Source organism: Vicugna pacos, chromosome 12 (genome assembly GCF_048564905.1).
Source record: "Vicugna pacos chromosome 12, VicPac4, whole genome shotgun sequence".
NCBI classification, from domain to species: domain Eukaryota; kingdom Metazoa; phylum Chordata; class Mammalia; order Artiodactyla; family Camelidae; genus Vicugna; species Vicugna pacos.
In genome coordinates, this window is record NC_132998.1 from 29,909,058 (window position 1) to 29,935,580 (window position 26,523).

Here is a 26,523-nt window from a genome sequence, read left to right on the forward strand (position 1 = left end):
CATTTGGCCTTCTCTCTGCCATTAGATCTGGAGTTGCCCCTGTGGAAGAGGCCTGTCATTGCCAGTATTAGTTAAGATTAAGTTTGGCTGAAAATGACAGAAAACCGCAAAAGACTGGTGTTTAAGTCAAATAGAAGTTTATTCTTTATCTTATGTAAGTGAAATCCAGAGTTAAGCAGTTCAGGGCTAGCGTGGCACTTTATTACTGTCTTGGTCAGCTTAAGCTGCTGTAACAAAACACCATAGGGTGGGTGGTTTAAACAACAGAAATTTATTTCTCACGGTTCTGGAGGCTGGGAAGTTCAAGATCAAGTCCAGTTCCATTTCTGATGAAGGTCTTCTTCCTGGTTTACAGATGCCTGCCTTCCAGCTATGTTCCTCCAGGGCAAAGAGAGATCATCTCTCATGTCTCTTTTTATAACAGCACTAACCTCATTCATGAGGGGCTCCACCCTTATCACCTAATTACCTCCCAAAGGCCCCAACTCCAAATATCATCACATTGGGAGCTTAGGGCTTCAATATATGAATTTGGGGAGGACACAAACATTCAGTCCTTGGCCCCCTAAATTCATGCCTTCCTCACATGCAAAGTCCATTAACTCCATCCCAACAGCCCCCAAAATCTTACCTTATTCCAGCGTCAACTCTAAAGTCCAAAGTCCAAAGCCTCGTGCGTGTATCATCTCAATCAGATATGGGTGAGACTTGAAGCACATTTCATCCTGTGACAAAATTCCTCTCCAGCTGTGAACCTATGAAACCAAACAAGTTACGTGCTTTCAAAATCCAGTGATGGGACAGGCATAGGATAGACATTCCCATTCCTAGAGAAATGGGAAAGAAGGAAAGGGTGACAGGTCTCAAGCAAGTTCAAACTTAGCAGGGCAAACTCCACGAGACCTTAAAGGCTCAAGAATAATTCTCTTCAGCTTGATGCTCTGCCTTCCTGACCCACTGGGGCAGTGATCTTGCCTTCTAGACCACTCTCAGTAGCAAAATCTGTATTAGTCGGAGTTTCCAGAGAAAAAGGGCCAGAGAGACAGACAGACAGACAGACAGACAGAGAGACAGAGAAACAGAGAGAGACAGAGAGAGAATTGGCTAAGAAGTCTCATGATCTGCTGTCTGCAGGCTAGAGATAATAGGAAAGCCAATGATGTAGTTCCAGACTGAGTCCAAAGGCCTGAGAACCAGGACAGTCAAGGGTGTAAGTCCCAGTTGGAGTCTGAAGACTGATGTTTCAGCTCCAGCAGTCAGGCAGAGATATCAGATTCTCCTTTATGCTACCATTTTGTTCTATTCAGGCCCTTAACAGATAGGATAATAATCACACCTGTATTTGAGAGGGCAAGCTGCTTTACTGAGTCCATCAATTCAAATGCTGATCTCATCTGGAAACACCCTCACAGACACACCCAGAAATAATGTTTAGCCAAATATTTGGGCATTCCATGGCCTGGTAAAATTGACACACTAAATCAGCCATCAAAATGGTCATCCGAAAAGCAGACTTTTTTCCTCTTATTATCCATCATTGTCAACATGTAGTTAGAACCCAGTGGTGCAGTATGGCTTCTTGAGTTCCAGCCATCACATCCACCTTTCAGTCAGCAGGAAGAACAAAGGGGATAAAGAAAGACTTTCCTTTAAGGACACTTCCTAGCACACACCACTTCAAGACACTCACTGCTTAAATTACACTGGATCGCACTTAGTCATATGGCCATACTGAGCTGCAAATGAGGCTGGGAAATATGGTCTTTATTCTAGATGAGTATGTGCCCCACTATAACCTAGGAATTCTATTACTAAAGAAAGAGGAATTGTATGCTGGCTACCTAATTCATAAGAGAAATGGTATTAAGCCGACTTAGCTGTGGTTTAGAACCACATTCTCAGTATACCAGTCATGGAGGAGAAATATGGATCTCTTTTCGCCTGCCTCTTATGTGGCTGCCTCAATTGTTTCCAGCTCAGAAGGGGAAAAAGGGATTTATTTACTGAAACCCAATACTGTCAACATATCATAGCAAATCAGTTGAGATGGTAAACTGAGTATATCTGCCCCAATTTTGTTCTGGAAGCAAGGTACCAATGCACTAAAGAAACACGTTCCATCCCCCCTCCCAGTAAAAACATTGGAAATAATTACAGATAATATGAGTATGGAAATATGAACAGTTTTCTATACAAGACAAGCAGCTTATGAGAATAGCATATAGCAATATTAAGAGACTGCTTTGGAAGAAGTTAAACAGAAAAATATTATCTTCTTATTTCTACCCATTCAGTTATGAAATCAAAGAAAGATGCTAGCCACACATTCCCAAAGAGCAGGGGGCTGATAGTGAAAGCTTATTTAAGTGTCTTGTAGCTTTTTTAAAATTATTAAAGTGAGGCTAGAGCCAACTTAATACTGAATTATGATGATATTTTTACATGAAGAATTGTTAGGTACATGTTACTTTACACATTAGATAATACTAGGTACATATTTGTTAGATATATATTTTATGTTAGATACAAACAAATCTATTACTTCTGATAAAACACATTGAATAATAAGTAAGATTCCTTCTCTTATTCATCATTCATTTCATGATTCATTTCATGTCACACACACTTCATTTTTGACTGATAAAGTACATCGCAACAGGCTTTGTGAGACTTATAATTATTGAGGCTATTTTTGTGCTGCTATTCACTGCCTTTTCTAGCTTCTCTGCATTAATAATCAGCTTTTCCTCTTCATTATTCAGTATCCAACCAAAGAGAACTGGTGTCAGCCAATCAGCATCTTGGGTGATGACTCATTTGTATTCAGAAGCTTAAAAATATTAGGTCCTTATCAACAAAACTTAAGCCTGCTGTTATACACTAGGCTCTGAGCTAGGTCGGGGATATAGTGAAAAATAAGATATGTTCCTGCTAAAAACTGAAATGCAAGATTACATAGCTGCTAAGATTCCTTCCAGGAGAGGTTTGTATGTTAATACAAAATAATTACTGCCACTGATGTCACAGCTAACAAGCTGCCTTTTTTACACTGAGCTCATTTGAGCTGCAAGGCAACCTCAAGAGAGAAGTGTCTCCATTATTAACCCTGTTTACAGACCAGGAAACTAAGTCCAAGGTGAAAACTAGCCCCCACATCAAAATTGTTTTTAAAAGTCCCACTCCATATGTTCTTCAATTCTGGAATTCCTTCCAGAAATTCTGAATAAGAGTATGAAGTGTTTTCAAAGAGTGGTGCCTGAATTTCTAACATCAGAATTATCTGGGGCACTTGTCTAACAGGCAGATTCCTGGGCCCCATCTCAGACTGACTGAATTCAAATCCTGAGAGGGGTCCAGAGAAGTGGCAGCTTAACAGACTCCCCCAGGTGACTCTCCAGCTGTCAGCAGTTTGAGATCCACCAGAGTAGGCCTTTCACAGACAGAACAGGAAGGATAGGACATTCCAGGCAGGGAGAAGTGTACAAGCCAAAGTTTGGAATTATGGACAGTCACGGCAAACACAGAATCCACAGCAGACCAAAATTATCCATTTCATCAATTTCTAGACTATGTCATAGACTATCCACTGAGTTGAAAATCTTAAAGGAGGGGCTGAAATGATTTCTAAGCCCTCAATGCCCTGGTCTCTGTGACACCTCCAGCTTCTTCAATCAGATGCAGGCTGCAGCGGCTAGTAGGTCAAAAGTCTGCCTCTCTTGAAACCAGGGACACTTAATTTAATCCCAGACACAATCTGCTGCTGGCTACAAAGATTGTCTCACTGAGTTACACCCAAGTCCTAAACAAACTGTGTATGGTAATTATCAGAGTACTGGACTAGAAGCCAGGAGACTCGGGTTCAAATCCTGTCTCAGCCATTGTACTCATTATATCTCTTTGCAAGTCACGGGACTAGCTTAATTTTATAGAGGAATTTCTCGTAGAGACATGGGCGTCTCATGGGTCCCAAAGGCAGATTCAGGCCTCTAGAAAGACTATTCTGTCTATATTATTCTTCCTTACCTTGCTAGACACACCTGTTCATTTTTCTTTGCTTTGCTAGAGTAGCTTTTTCTGCTGCCCTGTTTACAGGATGGAACACAGCTGCCCCTCTGCTCCCAGTAATAGCTAACAATCACTGTTCACTTACTTGGATCAGACAGTATTCTAAGCTCTTTATAAGTATTGTATTTAATCATTACCACAATTCTTTGTAGTAAGACTGCCATGATTGCCCCCTTTATACAGATGAAGAAACTGAGACACAGAGAAGTCAAGTAACTTTCTCAACGACACACAGCTAGTTCTGTTATGGACTCCAGGCGGGCCAACTCAGAGTCAGTAGACTTGTGTTCTGCCTCGCATTCTTTCATATAACATATAAAGGTTTAATGGCTATCTCTCTGTCTGATTTCGTATTTCCAAGTAGAACCAGATTGTCCCATATGGCAGGGGGTCCCATCACACAGTATGATCATGAATGAGAGGGCTGTGTTCATGGAAGTGAAGTCCTGAGGAAGCCCCTGTGCTTCCTACAAAAGCACCTTCCATGCCTGCTAATCCAACCAAGGGATTTTCTACAGGTCCCTTCTCATCTTTTGGATTTTAGGTTCTCCTACCATAAAATGAAGGTGTTCATCCTGCTCAGTGTTTTCCAGATGTGTTCCATGAAGTACTGTGTACAGAAAAGCTCTGTGGTCCATTGGGAAATGCTGTTTACTCTATTCCTCTCTTGGATACTCACAATGAAAATGGCTCCAAAAAGGCCATTGATGAAGATAATTGCTTAACCTTAATGCAGCATTTCCCAAATATATTTGACTACAGAAACTCTCCCCCATCCTTTGTACAGACTCTGAACCTCTGCTTTATGGTAACTATAGTAGAGTTCAAATAGAAATGCTGTCAACTACCCACCACAACCCTTCATGTCCACCTACAGCTGTGTCCCTCCTCTCCTCCTCCTCTCTGGTTCCAATAGCAGAGGTACCCTTTCTCCTTTCAAAGGCTCGTGGGTCTGGATTCCATTCCCTCCTGCCTTTTCAGCAACCTTATACTATCCATTTCATATTTCTTTCTCTCCCTTCCTCTATCTCTGTCTGTCCTGTATTTCCAAACCTCTGCTTCCTGCCCCACTTAAACCATTTAAACATGGTAAAATGTCTTTCATCCCAAAGGAAAACTTCCTGGTCCTCACTTCCCTGTCCAGATATCTCCCCTCCCTGCACAGCCAAAATTCTCCAAGAGGAAACTACTCTGTCCCATGTCTTCTCCCATGCATTCTTCAGGCCTCTCCAACCTGGCTTCTGACCCCAACACAAATCACTTCCAAAATGGTTCTTGCTGGGATCGCCAATGGCTTCCATATCACTAAATCCAAAGGACAATATTTGGGTCCTTATCATCCATCTTCTCTCAACAGCATACACCATACTGCAATAACTGGTCCCAGTGCTTTCCATACTAGTCTTTTCCTATCCTTTCTGCAGATCCCAGCTAGACTTTACCTCTACTTAAAGCCTTGTGGTAGCTTCCTGGTGCTGTCAGGATAAAACCTGAAATCCTTAGCATGTCCTACAAGATCCTGCCTCATTTAGTTCCTGCCCTCCTCCCAGCCTCACCTCCATCCACACTGCCCCTTGCTCTCTTGGCACAGCTTGCATAGAGATGAGGAATGCTGATAAACATTCTGCAGTGCACAGGACAGCTCCCACAATAAAGAATTACCCCCAAATGTCATTGGAGCCAATGTTGAAAAACCCGATCTAAGCTAATCATTTCATCATCCTTCCTAATGCTAGGTTTAAAATTCCTGCAGCACACAGTGTCCACCTGGCTACTATTACAGGCCCAGGAGTGGGCATATATATCCTCAGTTGGTTCAGTCTGACTACAGAGGTGGACTTTTCTTTCCATGGTGAGAGGAGAGTGTTTCTCTCTCTCCCTGTTTCTCCCTTGCCCCCTCCCTCGCCATTGGTTGGAAACAAGAAAGCATGTTGCCTCACCTGCCACCGACAATGCCTAATGACCACATGAAGAAAGCAGTATTCACCACAATTCATATAGCAGTAGTGGTACAGCAGCGATGGGGGAGAGAGAGAGAGAGAGAAAGAACCTGGATTTTATAGCATTGTTGGGCTACTGGATCAAACAAATCTGAAGTCCATCTTACTGCTAAATTTCTTATTACATGAGATAAATAAATGTCCTAGTTTTATAAGTTAGTTTGAATCATGTTTTCTGTTACTTGATACTTCAGACTTTCAGATTCATTTGTATGGTTCCTTTCAGTCCTTTACGATTCAATGACTTTTTGATTCTAGATGTGACTAAAATCCTTCTAGCCCTGGACATATTCAGAGGAAAGGTAAATAATTCTAAGGAGTGCTGGTAGATAGCAGGGAAGAGTACATCTTTGCTACATTAAAGAATACTTTTTTCTTATTTACTACTTGGACCTCTCTTCAATTTCTGTTCCTCTCAGATCTATCTCAGATACATTCAGGCCATGATGAAAGGCAATTTATCTTACTAAGACGATGACAGGTGTGTTTGTGACCCCATCAACCTTGCCTTCTGCCTGTTCCTGTGGCTCCAGTTCCAAGCACCTGCTCCTCCCCCCATTTCTGATGTGCTGGACATGCAGGAATCATCCACACACCCCCCCCCCGCATTATCGTCATCATCATCATCCATCACAGCCGCAGCTGCTACGGTCACTTGTCATGACCATTAGGGTACTGTGGGACACACTAGCCTAGATTGCTGAGTTCTGTGTCAGGATAGCATTTGAACAGCAGCAGTGATAGCTAGGATGATCGTGTGCTTGTGATACCCAGGGCTTAGCACTTCACACGCCTTCCAGAACTGAACCCTCATAGCCACTTTGCGATTCAGGTGCTATTATTAACCCTATTTTCCAGGTGAGGTAACAGGCCACAGAAAGATTAAACAGATTGCCCAAATCCACACAGCAGGTAAATGAAGCCCTTTTTCCTGGGTCATAGAAAACAAAGGTAGAGTGGACAAAGCCACCGTGATTTAGTTTGTTTTAATTAGGTCTTTTCTAAAAATTTTTGATTAAACAGTAGGCACACAAGATAACCTAATCAAACAGTGTGGTGAGTGATCAAATGAAAGGCAGTAATCTCCCTCACCTGGCTAGGTGTCCTGTCCTGCTCTGCAAGGCTAACAACTGTTAAAAGTTTCTGGCAAATGTTTTGCAGAATTCCCTTTGCATATGCAAAGAAGCAGTTCTTCCCTTAAATCATCTTGTCCTAACTTCCTTCTCTCTTAGGGCAGCATTCTCTTGACACAAGCCATGCTGGGCCTTTTTCCTGGTCTTTCTTTCCCACCTCCCCTCACCCCACCCACCCCAGGCTTCTTTGCCCCTTCTGGGAGGACAGAGTTGCTGGTTGCCAACTTCAGCACAGTCAAGTCATCTCTGGCACAATCATGAATGAGGGGATGAGAGCTCAACCACCAGCACCTCGTGATGAGAGAAAGAAAAAAGGAAAGATCAAAAAAGAAAAATCCTGAAAAGCAGAAATTTCCTGAATAATCTCTCTGCAGCCCTGCTGGGCAGCTTTCTCTTTCTCCCGTCTGAGTTGCCACCCTAAATCCACAGACTCTGCTTGGTTGCTAGAATGTCAGGGTGAACCTTCAGCTGGACAGTTAAATAAACACATGAGGTCACTAGCAAAGAAAGACACTACCAAGGATCTAAGAAGGATCTCCTGAAGATCCCCTGGTGAAGGCAGTCCCAATTCGGGGGACTATCCTTTCTGCTTTCACCCCGAGCTGCTTATATTTTTGTGGTTGTTGTTGAAGTTCAATTGCAGCTCTCTCAGAAAGGCTTTAGGAAGTAACCTTTCAAACAGGCCCTCCACATGCACTCTCTTCCAAACATTTGCTTTGTCTGGAAGTGGCACAAACTCCCACCCACTGCTAATCCCAGCTCACTCTCCATCTCGCCACAGCATTTCTCAGTAGGACCAGCTAAAGTATTCGTCAGTAACAGACATTTAGTCCTTAGCAAACCAAGTGGAAATTGGGCAGTGGATCTCACTAGGCATTTCAGAAACATGTGCAGCCATGGCTCAGGTAAGGAGCTCCGAGCCCACACTTGGAGAATTCCATGATATTGGTGTCTGGACAGAGACTTTGAGAGGTGCCCTTGTCCATAAGGAAGAAACCTGGCCAGTGGTACAAAGCAAACATAAATTAAGCTGCCTCATGACTGTATACACACCATGAACCCACAATCCACCCTTTGATTTTGGACTAGGTAATGAAGGCAGCTCATTCCATGATGAGGTATAAAATATTAGGAATAATCTTGTTTTAGACACAGCAGCTCTACCTCTCTTTCAGTGTTCTTCACCTCCACCTTGGTGCCATCTACTGCCTTAGTCATACTCAACTCCCCAGCCACCACCAGCACCACAAGACAAGGCATCTGGTACTCTGCATTTGTATCACGCCTGGCCTGGTATCTGAAGTTCCATCTTGTGTGTTTCTAATCTTTGGACACCTTCCATTGATTGATAGTGCCTGATTGGTGGGTCTTGTCCAGATTCAAGAGGAAAAACTGATATTTCTGTCATGGGTACGTAATTGGGAAGTTGGACAGTTGGGTTGCTGTGAACTTGCAACCCACCTGTCTCACCTCAGTTTATGAGAACTTTTCCATGCAAACATGGAAATGTTAGAGCCAAAGGCTCAAATTAAGAATCAAATAAGCCTTGAGTCTGGGTCCCTCTGACCCTTGTAGTCCAGCTCCCCCGTAACTAACCTCTGCCTCCTCCTCCACCTGTGTCTGAGTCCTTTTTGGCTCTGAAGATGCCAAGGACTTCCCCTCCTTCTTCTGAACCTCAGTTTCCCTGTGACGGTAGTAGATAGAATTGTTAGCCACAATCCCTCACTCCTCCTGCATTCACAGCCTTGCCATGGTTTCTTCATGGGTGCAGTGTATTTCCCTACCTTTTGACTTTGAGTTTGATCATATGACTTGCTTTGGCCAATGGCATGTGGGCAGGAATAACAGTCTGCTAGTTCCAAGCTTAAGCCTTAAAAGGACTCTCATGTTTCCATTTACACTCATGGCTTTGCTATCACCAGGAGTTATTCCACTGGTCCCAGAGGAGAGTGAGAGATTTGTGACAGCCTCCCCATCTGCAGTAGCCTGAAGCTGAGCTACCCCAATCTAACCATAGATCTTCATTTAGAGACAGAGCTGCTCACCCAAAGCCAGGCTAGATGGACAAATCACAGCTATCCTGCAAAAGCATTAGCAATTATAAATGATTGCTATTTTAAGATACATAATTTTGGAGTGATTTGTTATGCAGCAATTGCTGATTGACACACTGATTTCCTTATACTGGCTGCAAATATCACCTTTCTGGACCATATTTTTGGACATTCACTGACCACCTGTACCTCCTAGACATCTTGTGCATCCTGGAGTAAGATATTTAGATTCTGTATGTCTAAGAACACCTCTCTTTCCTTCTCTGTAAGGTTATAGGATAAAATATTGGATGCTCAGTTTAATTTGCATTTCAAATAAAAAAATTTTAAGTATATTCCAAGCAATGTTCACAAATTTTTTTTCAAATTCAGATTTAACTGAGTATTATACATTTTTATTTGCTAAATCTGGCAACCCTACTCTTCTACTGGTGGGATTTGACAAAAGAAAAAATGACACCCTCCCACCCCAGACACACACACACACACACACACACACACACACACAGAGTTAAGCTTAGATCACTTATTCTATCACTTCATGGAAGAGTTATCTTCAATGAAAGTTTAGAGCAGTTTTTTGGGGGTAAGTCTGCTTGAAGTGATTGCCTTGTGAATATTCTCTCCAAATTCCAAGGCACAGAGGTGAGGGAAGGAAGGAGTTATTTACAACTCCACATTAGGTTAACTGGATCAGTGGAAGGACTTCATTTCTCTCTCCATAACTCTCTCTAGTGAAAATCTGTCCACTCTTAACATATCAGAGGTGAAACAGAGAGTTAAATACCAGGAGCCACATATTGGGATTGCAAATGGCTGCTTATCATTCCTCAGTGCATAGAAGGACCCTATCTTTTATTGTCAATTTGATTAAAGGCTTCAGCTTCAAAATAAAATTTGTGTCCAAGGGGCTTTCATTTTCCCTTTGATAAACAGGCATAATTCACTTTTCTTTAATGTTATTCCAAAGAGCGTTGTGTTACAATGGGGTTTTTGTGATGCCCCAAAAACATTTTTGAAACTGTTCTTATCTTTCCAGGCTCTTGCTAACAGCCACCACAATAGTCTCTTGGGGTATAAGTGTGCCTGCTCTAGCAGAGGCTCAAGAAATAAGTTTATAACCTCTGTAAGTTGGATCTCCTGGGTGGGAGGGAGAAAAGGTTGCATATAAATTCTTTTCCATAAAAGGCTTTATCAAATGACTGAAACACAGCATACTAGGTTCCAGATTCATTTTCAATCAGCATTTTGTGAGCACCAACTAGGTACCAGGTGGTTCTTAGACCACTGGTTCTTAACCTTGACTGCACATTAGAATCACATAGGGAGCTTTTTGAAAATAGTGCTCCCCAGGGCCCACCCTTGTAGAGTCCAGCGCAATTGGTTTAGGATGGAGGCTGAGCATTAGTATTTTTAAAAGCTCCCTAAAGACTCTAAGGTTCAGGCAACAGTGAGCAACACTGATACATACAATTGTGTTTATTCTCCTCAGCAATCCGATGAGGGAGGCAGGAATATTGTGTATAAAATGTGGGGACTGCTCACTGTAAAGCAGCCTCCATCACCCTCTCCTCAAGCTTGGGCCTGTTTCATGCTGTTTCATACCATGACAGCTCAGGACACCAGGGGGCTTCAGGGTTTTTTTAAAAAATTGAGTCCTCTATAAAAAGTATAATGCTCAGAACTTCTCAGATAATTAAACTCAACATACCAAAACATGATAGATATATTTTAAACTTTGTATTATCTAATATTTAATGTACATAAAAGTAAAGGAACAGCGTAACAAACCCCCGTTACCCATCACTCAACTTCAACAATTACACGCATTTTCTCAGTCCTGTTTCCTCTCTGTCTTCCAGAGTTTACATTTGTTTTGTTTTACTAGATTGTTTTAAAGCAAATCCCAGTCATATTATTCACCTGTAACTTCTCTAACACCTGAGGACTTACTTTGTTGTGGTAAAATATAAGTAACATAACGTTTACTATTTTAACCATTTTTGAGTAGAGTTCAGTGGTATTAAGTACATGCACATTGTTATGCAACCATTACCACCATCCATCTCTAGAACTTTTTTCATTTTTCCCAACAGGAGCACTGTACCCATTAAGCAATAACTCCTCAACCTCTTCCCCCAGCTTATGACGACCACCCTTCTATTTTCTGTCTGTATGAATTTGACCACTCTAGGTACCTAATATAAGCAAAATTGTACAATATTTGTCCTTTTGTGTGTCTGGCTTCTTTCACTTAGCAAAATGTCTTCAAAGTTCATTCACATTATAGCATGAAACACCTAGGACTTTTTCTGCAGCAAAATCTAATATCTTCATCCTTAACAAAATTAATATGATATTAATATGGTTAAGTTTCCTTTAAGCTAACAGTGCCCTCTCACCCAAGCCTAGCACTTTTTTGTGCCATTCATTAACTTAGAGAAAGAAACCAGGTCATTTGTTCTGTAGGATTGCCATCGTTAGGTTTGGCTGGTTATATTCTTCTTCTCTGGGAAGCATCTAACATGCTCCTCCCTTCCATTATTTCCTGGAAGCTGATGGGTGGCACAAGAAGCTTAACCAGACTGTTGTCCATTTTTTTGGCAAGATGGCTTCCTGGGGACTGTAACATACATCACGTTGTGCCATTCAGGAGGCCAGTATTGTCTGACTGTTCTGTTTTTAGTGATGTTAAGATTGCTCAGCTACTGTCACCCTGATCCTTCCATCCAACTTCTGCGTGATAGGATTTCAATACTGAAAGAAGCCACCCTGAGTTTATGACCTCTGCCCAGCTCTTCTCAGCTGTTTGAAGGAAGAAACAGAACCACGGAAGTTTAATGATTTGTTCAAAATCATTTGTTTGTCAACAAATGTTTATAAAGCTCCCACTCCTGGAAGGACGCAGGTCTCTTTCCATGTGAAGTTTCATCACTCCTCCCCATGCGACCACATGGCTCAATTCTTCAAGAGCTTGGTAGCAATGAAAGCTGTCCAGAGTAAACCACAGCCTCAGGAGGGCAGGAATCTTATCTATTTATTCTCCACTGAACTCCCTGGACAGAGCACAGTTCTGGCATAGAACAGGCATCTGATAATTATTTGTTATATGGAAGGAGGAACAAGTGAATGAAATGAATACTTACTTAATCTAATCAAAAGATGCATGAACTTTTGGGGCACTTTTTCAAACATATGTTTCTCTATCTCCTTTACCTATATACATCTTTATAAAAGAATGCCCAGATAGTTCTTATTAGTTTCTGTCCATGAGTCCATCTCAATATGAATCTTAGATATTTGTAAAGAGCAGTGTGGTCTTTTGCCAAGTGCCTTTTCTGGGAGATCACACACACACAGTCAAGGACTGGCTTTGAACTCCCCAAAAAGCTTTGAAGTCTCTTACCTGGATGGTCTGTTGCCCTTCTACAATTTCCAGAGAGCAGCCAGGGTGAAATTTTTCAAGTACAATTCTGATCATACCATTCTACACTGAAAACTCTCCAGTGTTCTCCCACTGTGCTTAGAATACAGCCCAGACTTCTCGCTGGGACCCTCAAGTTCCTGCGTGTCCTAACTCATGGCCATCTGTCCAGCCTCATTTCTTAGAATCCCTTCTCCCACCCTGGCCTCCTTTCACTCCCCTGACCACAGAACCTGCAGCCCACTCCAACCCAAGGCCCTTGGACCTGCCTTTCCCTCCACCTGGCCTGCTCCTTCACAGCTCTCCCTTCAGGTGTCTAATCAACTGCCCTGGGACAACCCTGTTTAAAACGGGCCTCCTCTAGTCACTCTGTATCCCATTGTCCTGGGTATTTGCTTCATAACACTGTCACCATATGCAATTACCTTATTTGTTTATTTGTTCCCTCTTTTTCTTAATCCCTCTCCTCCATTAGAATAGAAGCTCCATGAAGATAAATAATTTATCTTATTCACTACTCTGTTCTTAACAACTAGGACTGTGCTTAGAAACAGAAAATGAGCTTGGTAACTATTTATTGGGTGAATGAATTAAGGCAAACCTTTAAAAGTTTGTGAATGCAGAATGTCTGAATCCTTGATCAGCCTGCCTGCTTTTCTACCCTGGTCTTCACCCCAGTACACAGCTAAGCCTTTTGACACACTATAGCTCAACTTGGCCCTAGACTCTAGGAAAGAGTTGAAAGAGCCCTGATTTGTTTAGCTGTCACATAAAATTCCCTTAATGTCAGGCCTGCTCCCACCTTGGGCCCAAGGTCTGACTCCTAAGGTTGTGGCTTATTCCTGGACCTAAATATTCATATTATTTCTCAGGTCATATATAGACTCTGCCTTATCCCCCTGCTTCTCCCTCTGCCTTATTCTCACCACTGTCCTCCCACCCTAGGAGTTAGAGTCCTGGTTCTTATCCCAGTCCCCGTGCTGGAGCAGGGCTGCTGCTGCTGCCCTGGTGGGCCTCTTCTGGATTTATCCCATGTCTCCCTCAAAGCCTTTCCCATCCCCCCACCCACAACTTTGTCCAAAACAGCCAACACCCAGCCATGATGGGCCAAGTTAAAGGCTGTTACACCAAAAGCAAGCAAACTCGGCCTGCCCCTCCTCCATGGAAGCAGGGAAGGGTGTCCCCAAGATCTTACAAAGGAAGAGGAAGTGGGTCTGGTGCTCTCATAAACACTTCAAATGAAAAGAACTGTCAGCATTTTAGATTTGAACTATTAAGTTGAACCACATGAAATCGCTGGTTTGCTACCTACCAAAAATAGAAGGTTTATATCACTCAGCCACACATCTCCTGGCCTGCTTCTTCTCCCAGACATGGCACACAGAGCTATTGTCTGTTGTCTTGGATGGATCTGGAGTGAGGAAAACATGGACCATAATTAAAGGGTGAAGTCTGGGACCAAACTCTGAAAGAGAAAGCCTTCCCAACCCCTTTGCTATGGCTTAGGACACTTGAAACAAAAAATAAGAAGGAAGTGTCGATATTCATTCACACTCCCTCAGCAAAAATGCATTCAAGTCCTACTATGTGCTAGGCATTATGCCTTTAACCTAACATTCTCTTCACACTTGATGTTTGAGCCCAGCTTCGTTCTTCCTTTCGAGGAAGGCCTTTGTGTTATAAAAGAAACAGCACTCATTTAGAGTCAGAAAAGCCATGGTTCAGCTCCCAGGTATGTTATTAATGAGCTGGATGACCATTAGCAAAATTTCAGACTCTCTGAGTTCTCAGTTTCTTCATTGATAAAATGGGTATAAAAAATACCCACACTATACTTTCAGGATGAAATAAGTTGGTCTCCATGGCAAGTGTACTCACCATGGGTAAATTCCTTTCATTTTTCCTTTTTTCATAAAACCCTTTATTCATTCTCAAGTTTCCTTGGAGCAGCTATGGCCTCTGGTTTAAATAGGTTTGTTCAGGTTGGAGCAGACACTTACATTAAGTGGGATAAAAATCTGGGGTAAGGTTCATAGACACCAGGTTAAGAATTCCTGATGTATGTTTAGGTGTTTCAATACTCAGAGGATGACTCTGACCCCAAATGATCAACGTCTCTGTCTGCTTTCTTGTTCTATTTTTGGATGTTTTATAAACACGCCAATACCAGTCTACTGGACCCTGGACTTTGCTACTACCCAAAGCCCTTGGCCAGTGTTATCACTGATCACGACTAATTGTTGGCAGAGCTGCAAGGGGGAGTCACTCTCATATCCTGCTAGGGGAAGTGTAAATTGAGAACACCTTTTGGAGGACAATTTGACAGTCCCATTAAAAACCCAGAAATGTATGTAATTTGTATATTAGAAATTCAACAGTAAGAGTATCTGGTGAGAAAGTAGTTCATTAGATGTTTGTTTACAAAAACTTGGGGGAAATCCTCAATATCCAAGCAGAGGCTTAATTAAATCAAGTATGACCACCCATAAAATGGAATACAATTGGGCCATGAGAAATCTCATAATAAAATGAGAAAGTGTAATCCATTGCTAAGTGAATAAAGCTGATTATAAAACAGTACAGTGTTTATCTTTTTTTTTAACCAAATATACCAAAAGTCTAACAGTGGTTATATCTACATGGAAGGATTATTGGTCAGTTTTGTTATCCTCCATACTTTTCTATATTTTCCAATTTTTCTGCAATCTATGTAAAGTACTTAGAATATTTTCAAAATTAGAGGGTAGAGGGAAGGATCCATCTTCCTGTTTTTTTCTAAGTAGTTAATTCAAAAAACAGCTTTAATGAGGCGAACAGAGCAGAGAGCAGAGACTTCTGAGAATGGTGGTGACACAAATGGCCATTGTTACATCATGGTTATGAAAGATTTAAGAATTGCTATTTCCATGTTGTGAGTTTTCCAAGCCACATGTTTGTACGTGGAATTGCCTTGACCAGTTGCGTTCAGCTCAGTGAATAATACAATGGAATGTCAGGGCAGGAAGGACTCTTAAAAATCAATTTGTTTTGCTACATTTCTTAGGTGAGGCATAAAAGCTCAGAGGAGCCAAGTGACTTGTGTTAGGCTGCAGAGCTGGTTGTATCCTTACACGTGGCACTATGTAGCAAGTACACTGGGGTTCACATGATGAAGAGGCAAAGATTATTCCAGATTACAAAGACCCTTCACAAAAGTATCCATTTAGAATAAGGTAGAGTATAAAAAAGGGTAACAAGACAAGACTAAGACTGTGTTTGCCAGAATTCCACTTGAGGAGAGCACAGTGTTTGTTTTAAGGAATGTGGTGATAAGCTTACTCAGACTAGAAATTGAGGCCTTGGGGCCATGAAATTGTTGGTGCCAAGGCTTCAGGAAGAGGGGCAGAACCCTTCTGCACAAGGAGAGAGAATTGCCTGTGTTTCTTAAAAAGGGAAGAATTGGGAAAGAGGAAAGAGATGAAAAGTGTTGGTTATGAAATGTTGGTGAGTAGATGATTTTCTGTGAGGTCCATGAAATAGCTGAGTTCTGTATCCAAGTTGGGGCAACCAGTAGGCTGACTTGTCCCAACTCATCCTAGTTTGCTTGAGACTTTCCCGGTTTGAGCAGTGATAGTCCATGTCCCAGGAACTCCTTAGTCAGGGTAGTTAATCACCGTAGAGTAACATGTGCAATTATGGGAATTGAAGACCTCATCTCATTTCTAGATTACAAAATAAATTTTTCAAATCCAAGAGACTGTTGAATTTTGCAAAACATTGTCAAGTTTTGTAATAGGTTAAATGAGCAAAGTGGGAAAGAAAACGTCTCTTCCCACATCCAAAGAGTCTATAATTTTTCAAAAGCCATTTCCTAGGCTGTAACAATGCTTTAAATTATTTATAAATGTGAGACCCTTAATTAGAAAGCTTCTCTCTTGCCCAAAGACCAGGGATTAAATTTCTGCCCTGCCAATTGTCCAACTCACTAAATCACATCTCCTGTAAATAAAACTCAACTTCCAGATGTAAAATGAAACTATACTTGTTGTACTACTTCAAAGTCCTGAGGTTTAAATGAGCAGTTCTTTCCCATATTTAGATCCTATGCACATACACTAATACTGAAGGCAGAAGAAGGTGAACGTAAAAGCTCAACATCATCATTTTGGGCTAGAAGCAGTCCCTAGCCCCATGGAAGCTGCCAGGTTTTCCTTTCTCTCTCTTCTCTTTTTCTTCCCTAGTTTCTCTAATTCTCTGCAGCTCCAGGATGAGGAGTGGAGCACCATGCTCCTCCTGCTTCAGAGGAGAACCTGCACTTGGAAGAGTCAGGCCAGATGGGAACGAATGTGCCTTCCTCCCTGTCATTCCATTAAGGCTCTTCTGGGTTTGGCACAGCTCTCAAAATAGCCTTTCTCCTGGCATCTTTGTGGCTGCAGTGGTAAGATGGAGGTGATGTAAAGATGTGAGACAAAAAATAATACTGTCCACTGAGCTCCTCCAAGAGTTAGGAGGACCTGGTTCTAGTGAGTAGATAATAGTAGTTCTTCAACCCTGAATGAGCATGAGAATCACCAAGGAAATTTGCTAAAAACAGAGATGCCTGGGGATCCATTACAGACGTCCACAATCTGTAAGGTCAGCTATGGTCTGAATGTTTGTGTTTTTCCAAAATTCATCTATTGAAATTTTGACCCCTCAGGTGATGGTGTGAGGAAGTGGGGCCTTTGATAAATGATTAGGTCATGACAGCAGCACCCTAATGAATAGGATTTAGCGCCCTTATAAAAGATGCCCCAGAGAGATCTCTTGTCCCTTCTACCATGTGAGGATATAGTGAGAAGTCTGCAGCCTGGAAGAGGTCCCTCACCCAACTATGCTGGCACCCTAATCTTGAACTTCTAGCCTCCAGAAATGTGAGGAATAAATTTCTGTTGTTTATAAGATACCCAGTCTGTGGTGTTTTGTTATAGCCTGAACAGACTAGGACAAGCTTTTTATTTTTAGCAGGCACCAGTATATTTAACTACCTCCTCAGGTAATTCGAATGGATAGCCAGGGTCAAGAACCTTGAGTACAGAATGTGGTGCAATGGATCTCAGCCCAGGTGGCTCTGAGGCAAGTGGAACGCAGACTGCACTTTGTGAAATGTTGCTGTCGTGGTTAAGAGCACAGGTTCTGAAGTCAGGATTACCTGGGCTGGAATTCCAGTTCTGCCCGTGTGTCATCAGACAAATTACTTAATCTGAGTTCCACTTTCCTTAGGCATTAATTGTGACTTTGGGGAACAAAAATAGGACCTTCCTGTTAGATGAGAGAATGTTTGTAAAATGTTTAGAAATGCAGAACATGGTACAAAGTGGAGAGTAAAAAAATTGTCTGCTTTTTTTTTTTTTTAGTCCATACCTGAATTTTTATTTGTCTTTTGGATTGGAACAACAACAAAAACTGAATGGCTAAATTTTTCAAATTATACCAAAGCAAGGGAAGTTACATTGAAATAGATATATACATACCATGCCGGTGGCATTTTAAATATATTCCATCTTTTTGGAAATAGCTTTGGTATCACATGTTCTATGAAGCATTTAATTATTTTACATGGCTTTATAAGCCACATATTGTTGGAATTAACCAGACATTTACTAGTGGGCCATGTTTTTTGTTCCAAGGTCCTAAGATGTTATCAGTTAGTTGGTAGATAATTTGTCTCACCATTTCATATAAATTGAGCAATTTGGTTTTGAAATCTATCAGGAGATCTAAGACTGATAAAAAAAATTTGTCTACTTCTAATTAGTCACTTAGTCCTCTGTGAGCCTCACCCTCCTCATCCACAGAATAGAGTTCATTCAAGATCATCTCTAAGGTGCCTCTCAGATCCAACTTTCCATGACTGAGGATGTAAAGCAGGCATTGGCAAACTTTTTCTCTAATGGAACAAATAGTGAGTGTTTTAGCCTTTGCAGGCCATATGGTCTCTGTTGCAGCCTCTAGACTTAGCCATCATAATGTGAAAGCAGCCATAGTTAATACCTAACGAATGAGTGTGGCTGTGTTCCAATAACATTTTATCAACAAAAACAGGCGGTGGGCCGGATTTGACCCTGGGCTGTTGTTTGCAGCACCCTGGTGTAAAAGATAAAAGGAGAAAAAAGTTCCTTCCGCTCTGTGCTAGTCAGGGCCGCAGGAGTGTGCCTTCTCCCAGTACCACACTTTTGGAAAATATGAAGGCACAGAACAGTTACATGATATGCCTTAGGTAGGTTATATCTTTCAAACTGGCCGTAAAATATATCCCATTACTCACACTCTTTGTACAATGAGACTTTGACACTTTTCTCATCAAGAGATGGGGCCTACGTTTCCTATCTTTAGCTCTGGGCAAAATTATGACTATAGCACAGTGACAGTATGTGACTTTCGAGGAAAAAAAAAAAGACATTAAACATGATACAGCTTCCACCTGGTTCTCCTGAGACACCTATCTTTGTAACCTGCACACTATGCTGTGAGGAAGCCTAAGTCTCCCTGTGGAGAGGCCCACGTGGAGAAAAACTGGCAGGCAGCACCAAATTCTAAGTCGTGTGAATAAGACATCTTGGAAGTGGATCGTGCAGCTCTAGATGAGCCACCTCAGCTGGAAGGAGTAGAGATGAAACGCTCCTGGTGACCAGTGACTAGGATGAAGACTCATGAACCAAATAAATAATTGGTTTTACTTTAAGCCATAAGTTTGAGATGGTGTGTTACGGAGCAATGGACAAAGTTTGTACTGAAAATGGAAATATACATATATGTATGTGTGTGTGTGTGTGTGTGTGTGTGTGTGTGTGTATATATATATATATATATATATATATATATATGGCATTAATTTGGGGATTAGACAGAGGGCAGAAACCTTGTGGGTCTTGAAAAGAGTTTTAGTGAAAGCCTAAATGGTCTCAGGTGGTATCAGAAAGAAACATGAGTAAAATTTGTTTCGAAGCTAGAGGAAAGAGTTCCCGTATTATGTTGTGACAGAAAAACACCTGGATTAGCATGGCCAACAGGAAATGTACCTAGTGAATCTGATGATTCAGCTCAGGGGATTTCCAGAAAGAATATTGGAAGAGTCACCTTTCTTCTCATCACTACCTATGGTGAAATGTGAGAGGAGAGACATGAGCTAAAGAATATCTGTTACATACAAAGGAGCCAAGATTTGCAGGGTTTGAAAAGTGAAACCTTTTCTCATTCCCAGCTTTTCTAAGATTTTCACATCTATAACTGGTTTCAAGGCAAAGATAGTTAAATACAGGGTGTGACTATAAATTCTATTATTAAGACTTCAGAAATACTTAAGGTTGTGCCTCAGAGACCCTTTCAGATAAAAGAACTACTAAGGATATGATGGGCATATATCCCAGATCCTCTTCATTAAATAATAGGGATTCTAAGAATCTTAAGTGCAGTATCCTTTAGAAGACTTAATAGGGGACCAAAGATTAAGAGCCTGTCTCAAATAGGTTTGTAGGTGTACCTTTTGTCTAATGGGTAAACATCAATATGATTCATAGAAAACCCACAAGGTATTTATGATAATTTTTCTGGTGGAAACACTGCCAATCTGGGCTAAAAGGGACAGCAGCTATACGAAATTAAGAGACCTCGGGACTTGGATATGGACTAAGAAAATTACTCAGCTACAAACACAGGCTACAGTTATGGAAGATAAAGGATAATTCAGAAGATGGAACCAAGAGTCAGAGGGTAGAACTAAGAGCTGTGGAGAACCATTCCAAGGAGTAGGGTGAGCCTTAATCAAGGAACTAGGAATATGTGTCTGGCTGGATTTCAGAATTATTATGGCCCCCAAATTGTTTTGTGTTTCTTATTTTTCTCTCTCTTTGAATGGAAATGTCTACGAGGTTATTCAGTGCCTGTCCCAAATTATATGTTGGGTGTGGAGAGCAAATAACTTGCTTTAGTCACGGTCTTCAGAATAGTACTCAAATGGCTGTACCCAATGCCATAATGGGATAAGACTTGGATTCTGGGAAAGGAGTATGAGTATATTTTGCATAAAGGATGAATGTGAATTATTGTGGCCAAAGAGTAGACTATGGCAGATTGCATTTTCCAAAAATAGCCATAAGAACAGCTCCAATCTCACATGCTTTTCTTACAATGTAGCATTGACATCCTCTATTAAAATGTGATGATCTGTGACTTCTCAGGCTAGGTCATAAAAAAGGATACATACAGCTTCTGCCTAGGTATCTTGAAATGCTCATCCTTGCAATCCAAACACCATGCTGTGAGGAAGCCCAAGTTCTCTGGTGGAGAGGTCCATGCTGAAATTGCCAGCCATGTAAGTGAGCCATCTTGGAAGTGGATCTTCCAACCTTAGATGAGCCATCCCAGCTAAAACCATATAGAACAAAGAAAAGCTGTCCCACTGAACCCTACCCACATTGCAGATTTGTGCTATAAATAAATGATTGTTGCTTTTGAAGCCATTAAGTTTTGGAGTGGTTTGTCACATAGCAATAGGTAAGTGGAACACTTAGCAGATGGTGGAAGTCACATCTGAACAGAGATATTCTAATTTCATAGTCTATATTTGCAGTTGGTACAGAGTGCTGCACTGCCCAATACCCCTTCAGGACTGAAAGGCATATTCACTCAAATGCTATGAGTGTTGTTCACCGACAGCTCTAGGCTTTCAGGCTTCTACAATAATTGCCCTTGGCTAAAAAAAGCCACCTTCCCCAAAGTCATGACTCCTTCCAGGGACAGCCTGCATCCAACATCTGGTTAATGCAGGGGTATAAAATCTCAGCCTTCTTACCCCAACTTGGGCCAACTCTTAAGGGCAGTCCCAGCTCAGAACTCTCTGTGAGGTCATCTGAGGCTTTGTTGCTGCTGCACCACAGCCCAACTTCTCTCTTCTTCCCATCCGCTTCTTTCACTTCCTCCACAGGTGCTGATTCTGAGAGACCTCCCCCAAAACTTCCTGCACGCAAATCTCCATTTCAGAATCTTTCTGGGGAATCCAACCTGCAAGACTATTCTTAACTGTCATTAAAACAGTAAGAGTAGAATGAGATGTCCACAGAGGTGCTAACCTGGAGGCATTCATGTAGAGGCACTTGATGGGAATAGGGTAGAAGGAAGTTAGCCCATGTAAACAACTCATGTTGAATGCCTACTGTATGGAAATATAAAGTTAAGGGACTGTCTTTATCTAGAAAATTTACCATCTAATAAAAGATATAGATAAGGAAACATGAAATTACAATACAGTGTAATAAGTACTATAATAGAGAAGGATTCTAACAGGGCCATAGGAACCCAAAGGTCTGAGAAAGGTATCTCTGAACTTGGAATTATAGGAGAACAAGAGCAGCACATAAGGATCCTTAGGCACTGCTGAAAATACAAATGATGGGGAATGGTAAGTGATGTAGCTAGAAAAGTTGGCAAGGGCTGGACCATGAAGACTTTGAGTACCCTGGTTAGTGGAATGTACTTTACTTCATAGGAAACATGGAAGGGTTTCAAGAAATGAATCATCAGAGTTATACCCACAGTCTAGAAAGGTCACTATGGTCACATCTTTGTAGATGATTTAAAAAGTAGCAAGACTAGAGACAGGGAGGGCATTTAGAATTTGCTGTTATAATAACTGAGATGAGAAATTATGATCTTTTCTATTATTATTCAATGGTACCAACTAAGAGAAATGGGAATTCTGTACCTCTCCCCCAGCTCCCTTCCAAAAATTAAACCATTTAATCTGAGCAATCTACACAAAATGTGGCTGCCTGTGCTGATTAAATTGAGCAATTAGCTGATTAATCCTCCCCTCTATGGAGAGGCTGAGAAAGCAGAAGAAATATCAGCAGTTCACCAGTTTCATAAGGGCAAATTAGTTCCTCTATCCCCCAGTACTCCAGAAAAAGCACCAGTTCCTCAAAAATGAAGATCTTGGTTAATTAGACACTTCTGTGACACACCACTGCCCAGCCAAATGTGGAGACATTCTGGGTGCCCCTAAGGAGTGGCTTCCCTGCCCAAGAGTGTCATGACCACTCGAAAGACTTTCCCCAAGGATGAGAACATTACTGCTGGCGATGTATTATCAAGAACATCTAATCTGTCTTGTGCCAGAACTTATTTCTTGTTTGTGTTTGTGTTAAAAACATTTATTAGCCACCATTTCTTTAGTTCATAGAAAAGCAGAGACCTGTGAAAAATGCAACAGAAAAAGGAACCTGGAGGAGGTCACTTTTATGATTGTCTTGGGATGGGATAATCCCAACATTAGGGCTAAGGGCTAAGAACTCCAGGAAATTGCTGGAATCCTTTGAGATTCAATTCCCTTGGGATTAGAGGGTGGGCCTGGAGGTAGGGGAAGACATTTCTATTTTGTTTTATTAACTACAATCGACAGTTCACTAAAATTTTAATTTCTTAAAATACATTCTACATGAACATATTTAAAAATTAGACAGTACAACAGATTAGAGGTAAAAAAAAAAGTTTCCCTTATACTCTGCCTTTTCTCTAATTCCCAATTTCAATGCCAGATGAATCAGTGTTTCCAGTTTCTTCTGTATCCTTCTAGAGACACTCTATGCCTACATAAGTATGTATACTACATGGAATCACATCTCCAACTACTTGCCCTAAAATCTTTTGTCTCAGGGTTGACTTCTGAGGAGACTCAGTAAAAGGTACCCTCCACAAAGATTGTGATGATTTGCACCCTTCACCAACAATGGTTGTTCCCTGACCCTTCCTCAGTTCTATCCCCACCCCAACCCACTTAACAGTTTTATTGTGTATTCATTCATTTATTCATTTCTTCATTCATTTAATGGATACTTGTTGAGCATTTTCTGTATCAGGCACCTGGCCTGCCCCTAGATACAAGACAGAGTACTGGAGATCAGACATACTGTCACCATTACCTGCACTCCTCCTTTAAATTGACACCTAAACTTTCAAGAAAGGCAAGTCCAATATTCTTCCACAATTGGAGCAAAAGCATTTGAAATGCATGATCTCAACTAAAGCAATACATGAAGTGAAGACTTTCAAAAGTCTATTAACGGGCAACAAGAAGACTGATGATCAAATTTTCCCCAGGTTTGCTAAGGAATGGGGCTGAAGAGAACAGGAGATGTCAGACCCTTGAAGTAGGTCAAGGGGACCTAGGACAGAAGATATTTTTCAAAGATTTCACATGTTGATCTAGACAAAGGGGTCTGATCCAGGACAAAAAGAAGCTGTGTACTGAGCAATTTTGTCATAAGGCTACAAATGTTCTGCTTTGGTGATTTATGGATTTGTTTTTGTTTTTCAGACTGCCTGTTTTCATAGTAAAGAGCTTTATTCCCGGAGCACAAATTAATGGAGGTATTATTGTTTTTAACAGAACAAGAAGGAAAGTCACCCCTATCCTGGACCAGTGCCACAGTCTGCCTTCTCTGCTCCTAAACCAGGGCTGCCAAGCTTTGCTGGGAAGTTCCTACATTCTATAATCATAGATTCCAGTCACAGCTGGGCCCTTGATGCTCTGAATAAAGATTCAAAATCTCTATAGCACTGGTCCCAAACCAGACCAAAAAAAAAAAAATCACCTGGGAACTTGTTAAAGATTTAAATTCTTGGGCTTGACCCAAGACTTACTGAATTAGAAATTCTTGGATGGGGTTCAGTAATCTGTGTTTTAGCAAGCCCTCTAGGTGACTCTGATGTACTCTTGAGTTTGAGTTCAATACTGCTAACCTCTCCTCTTCCTTTTCAAAATTCTTTATTTGGTTTCTGTGAACTTGATATTAGTGGTTCTGCTTTTACATTTTAAGCTGTTTCTTTTTAGTCTCCTTCCTCCATTCATCCATAAATATGGTTATTTCTCTATTTTCACACTATCTGTTCTGTCCATGTGACATCATCTATTTACAACACTTCAGTTACAACCTGTATTAGTCTGGACTCTTGGTTATAAATGGCAGAAAATGCAATTTGACTTAAGTAAAGTTGAACAAAATTAAACAAAAGATAGAATTTATTTGATCAATGTAACATGCTTTTCTTGATCCAGGATCTTAAATAATGTCATCATGATTTGGCCTCATTCTTCTTGTCTCTCAGCAATGCTTCCTTCAGAGCTAGTTTTGTTTCCAGTCCAATTTCCTCTATGCGGCCCCTTGAAGCTCTAAAAGTATATGCTCACAGTTCCAGGGCCATGGTGGTCTATGTGCCTATTCTAAACCAATCATTGTTGCCAATAAAGTAGAATATGATTTTCTTAAACTTTAGTCACATCACCATCCCCAAAGTAGAAGTCAAGTCAACCTTAACCAAATTGACACCGATTTATTTAAGATACACTGAGTACCTACTATGTGCCAAGTGCTGTTCTTGGTTGTGAGAATGCAGCCATGAACAACAGAGTCAAGTCCCTTGCTCATGGCGTTTATATTCCAGAGGAGACATAGGAAATAAACAAATAAAACAAACATAAACAAACAAAGATAAACATAGGAAGTTAAAGACAGAGTGATGATGCTGCTGAGGCGGGGAAAGAGCATATCAGGATGTTGTTAACAGAAAGATTAATGGATTCTAAGTGGACAAAAACAATGGATACAACACCCAGGTGTACATCTTTAGCCAATATATCCAATTGCCTGTTGACCCTGTCACTTAATAGGGAATTGAAATGTCCCAATCTGAAATTAGCATATTCCCTATTTTTAACTTTATGCTCAGTTTTATTGAATTGATTTTTCTTTTTAAATAAAATTTTTTCAACTAATAGGGGTCTATATCTTCTCTCCACCCCATCACATTGGTATGAGTAGCAAAGGGTTGTAGGATGGAAGCCACAAAAACAGGAGTGGAGAGAAACTCCGAAGACCATTGAAAAGTCTGAGGTAGTAAGCTTGAAGAAAGACGATCAGGGTTGAAAGAAATGACCTTCTTAAGAAGTCCCCTCTAATCCCCCAGTGAAGCACTCTGAGCAGAATTTTTAAATTTAAAATGACTTCATTTACCCATTGTCTCTAGCTTCTACCAGGTGGTTCATGATATGAGCAAAGCTTATCATTCAGTTACCCAAACTCAGTTGTACTCAACAAATCATACCAATTCTGTGTCTTGAATGTTTCTGGAAAGTACTCTCTGACGTACATGCCTGTGACCACTTCCTTAATCCATAGCCCATCATCTCTCATCTGAATTTCTCGTCCAAATTCTGCCCAGTGCTCTTGCTTATAGTCTTGTCCCTTCCCCCAACATTCTTCACATTATTTCTGGAAATGTCATTGATTTCCAAGCAGTTTTGAAAGTTGACTTGATGTTTGTGGTTTGAATGTGACTATGTGTTTTCTTCAGCCACATTCAGTTGCCCAGGTGCAGGCATGGAGTTGACAAGAGATTCAGAGTTGGGATTTTGCCTAACAAGTATGATGGGAGAAGGATGAGCAAGGTGTATAACACAAGAGAATGGATTAAAGTGATATGTCATAGAATCTAGGTTGAGTAAAGAGGAAAGCAAGGGCATGAGGAAATAATAGACAGGAAAGTATGGTAGAATCAAAGGACTGAGATCCCACTGGGGCAAAGAATGGTTAGAGTACTAAAATAAGTAAGCTGGAAAGATAAAAGATGGTATGCAGGGAGTGGGTACTTGAAATGAAGATTTGGGAAATAATTCTTATTTTTTCTTCTCTGAGAACATATTTATTTAACATATTCTGAAATCAATGGAAAATGAATCTGGTTTAAAGTGGAAGCATACTTCAGCATTGGGATTTTTCATGTGCTATTTGGTAACCTAAATAAGGGGCAAAACCCACAAATCACTGCTAAAC

At 41.0% G+C, this 26,523-nt stretch overlaps 2 long non-coding RNA genes across 2 annotated transcripts in view; one reads left to right on the top strand and one right to left on the bottom strand.

Moving 5' to 3' along the window:
* The window catches only part of LOC140700185 (uncharacterized), a 31,367-nt gene extending 6,023 nt beyond the window's left edge, over nucleotides 1-25,344 (top strand). The window contains exon 3 of the long non-coding RNA XR_012078476.1: nucleotides 24,081-25,344. This is a non-coding gene — a long non-coding RNA (uncharacterized lncRNA). The remainder of the gene's footprint in view (nucleotides 1-24,080) is intronic.
* Nucleotides 14,005-26,523, bottom strand: part of LOC116282654 (uncharacterized) — a 31,520-nt gene continuing 19,001 nt past the window's right edge. The window contains exon 4 of the long non-coding RNA XR_004192216.2: nucleotides 14,005-14,087. This is a non-coding gene — a long non-coding RNA (uncharacterized lncRNA). The remainder of the gene's footprint in view (nucleotides 14,088-26,523) is intronic.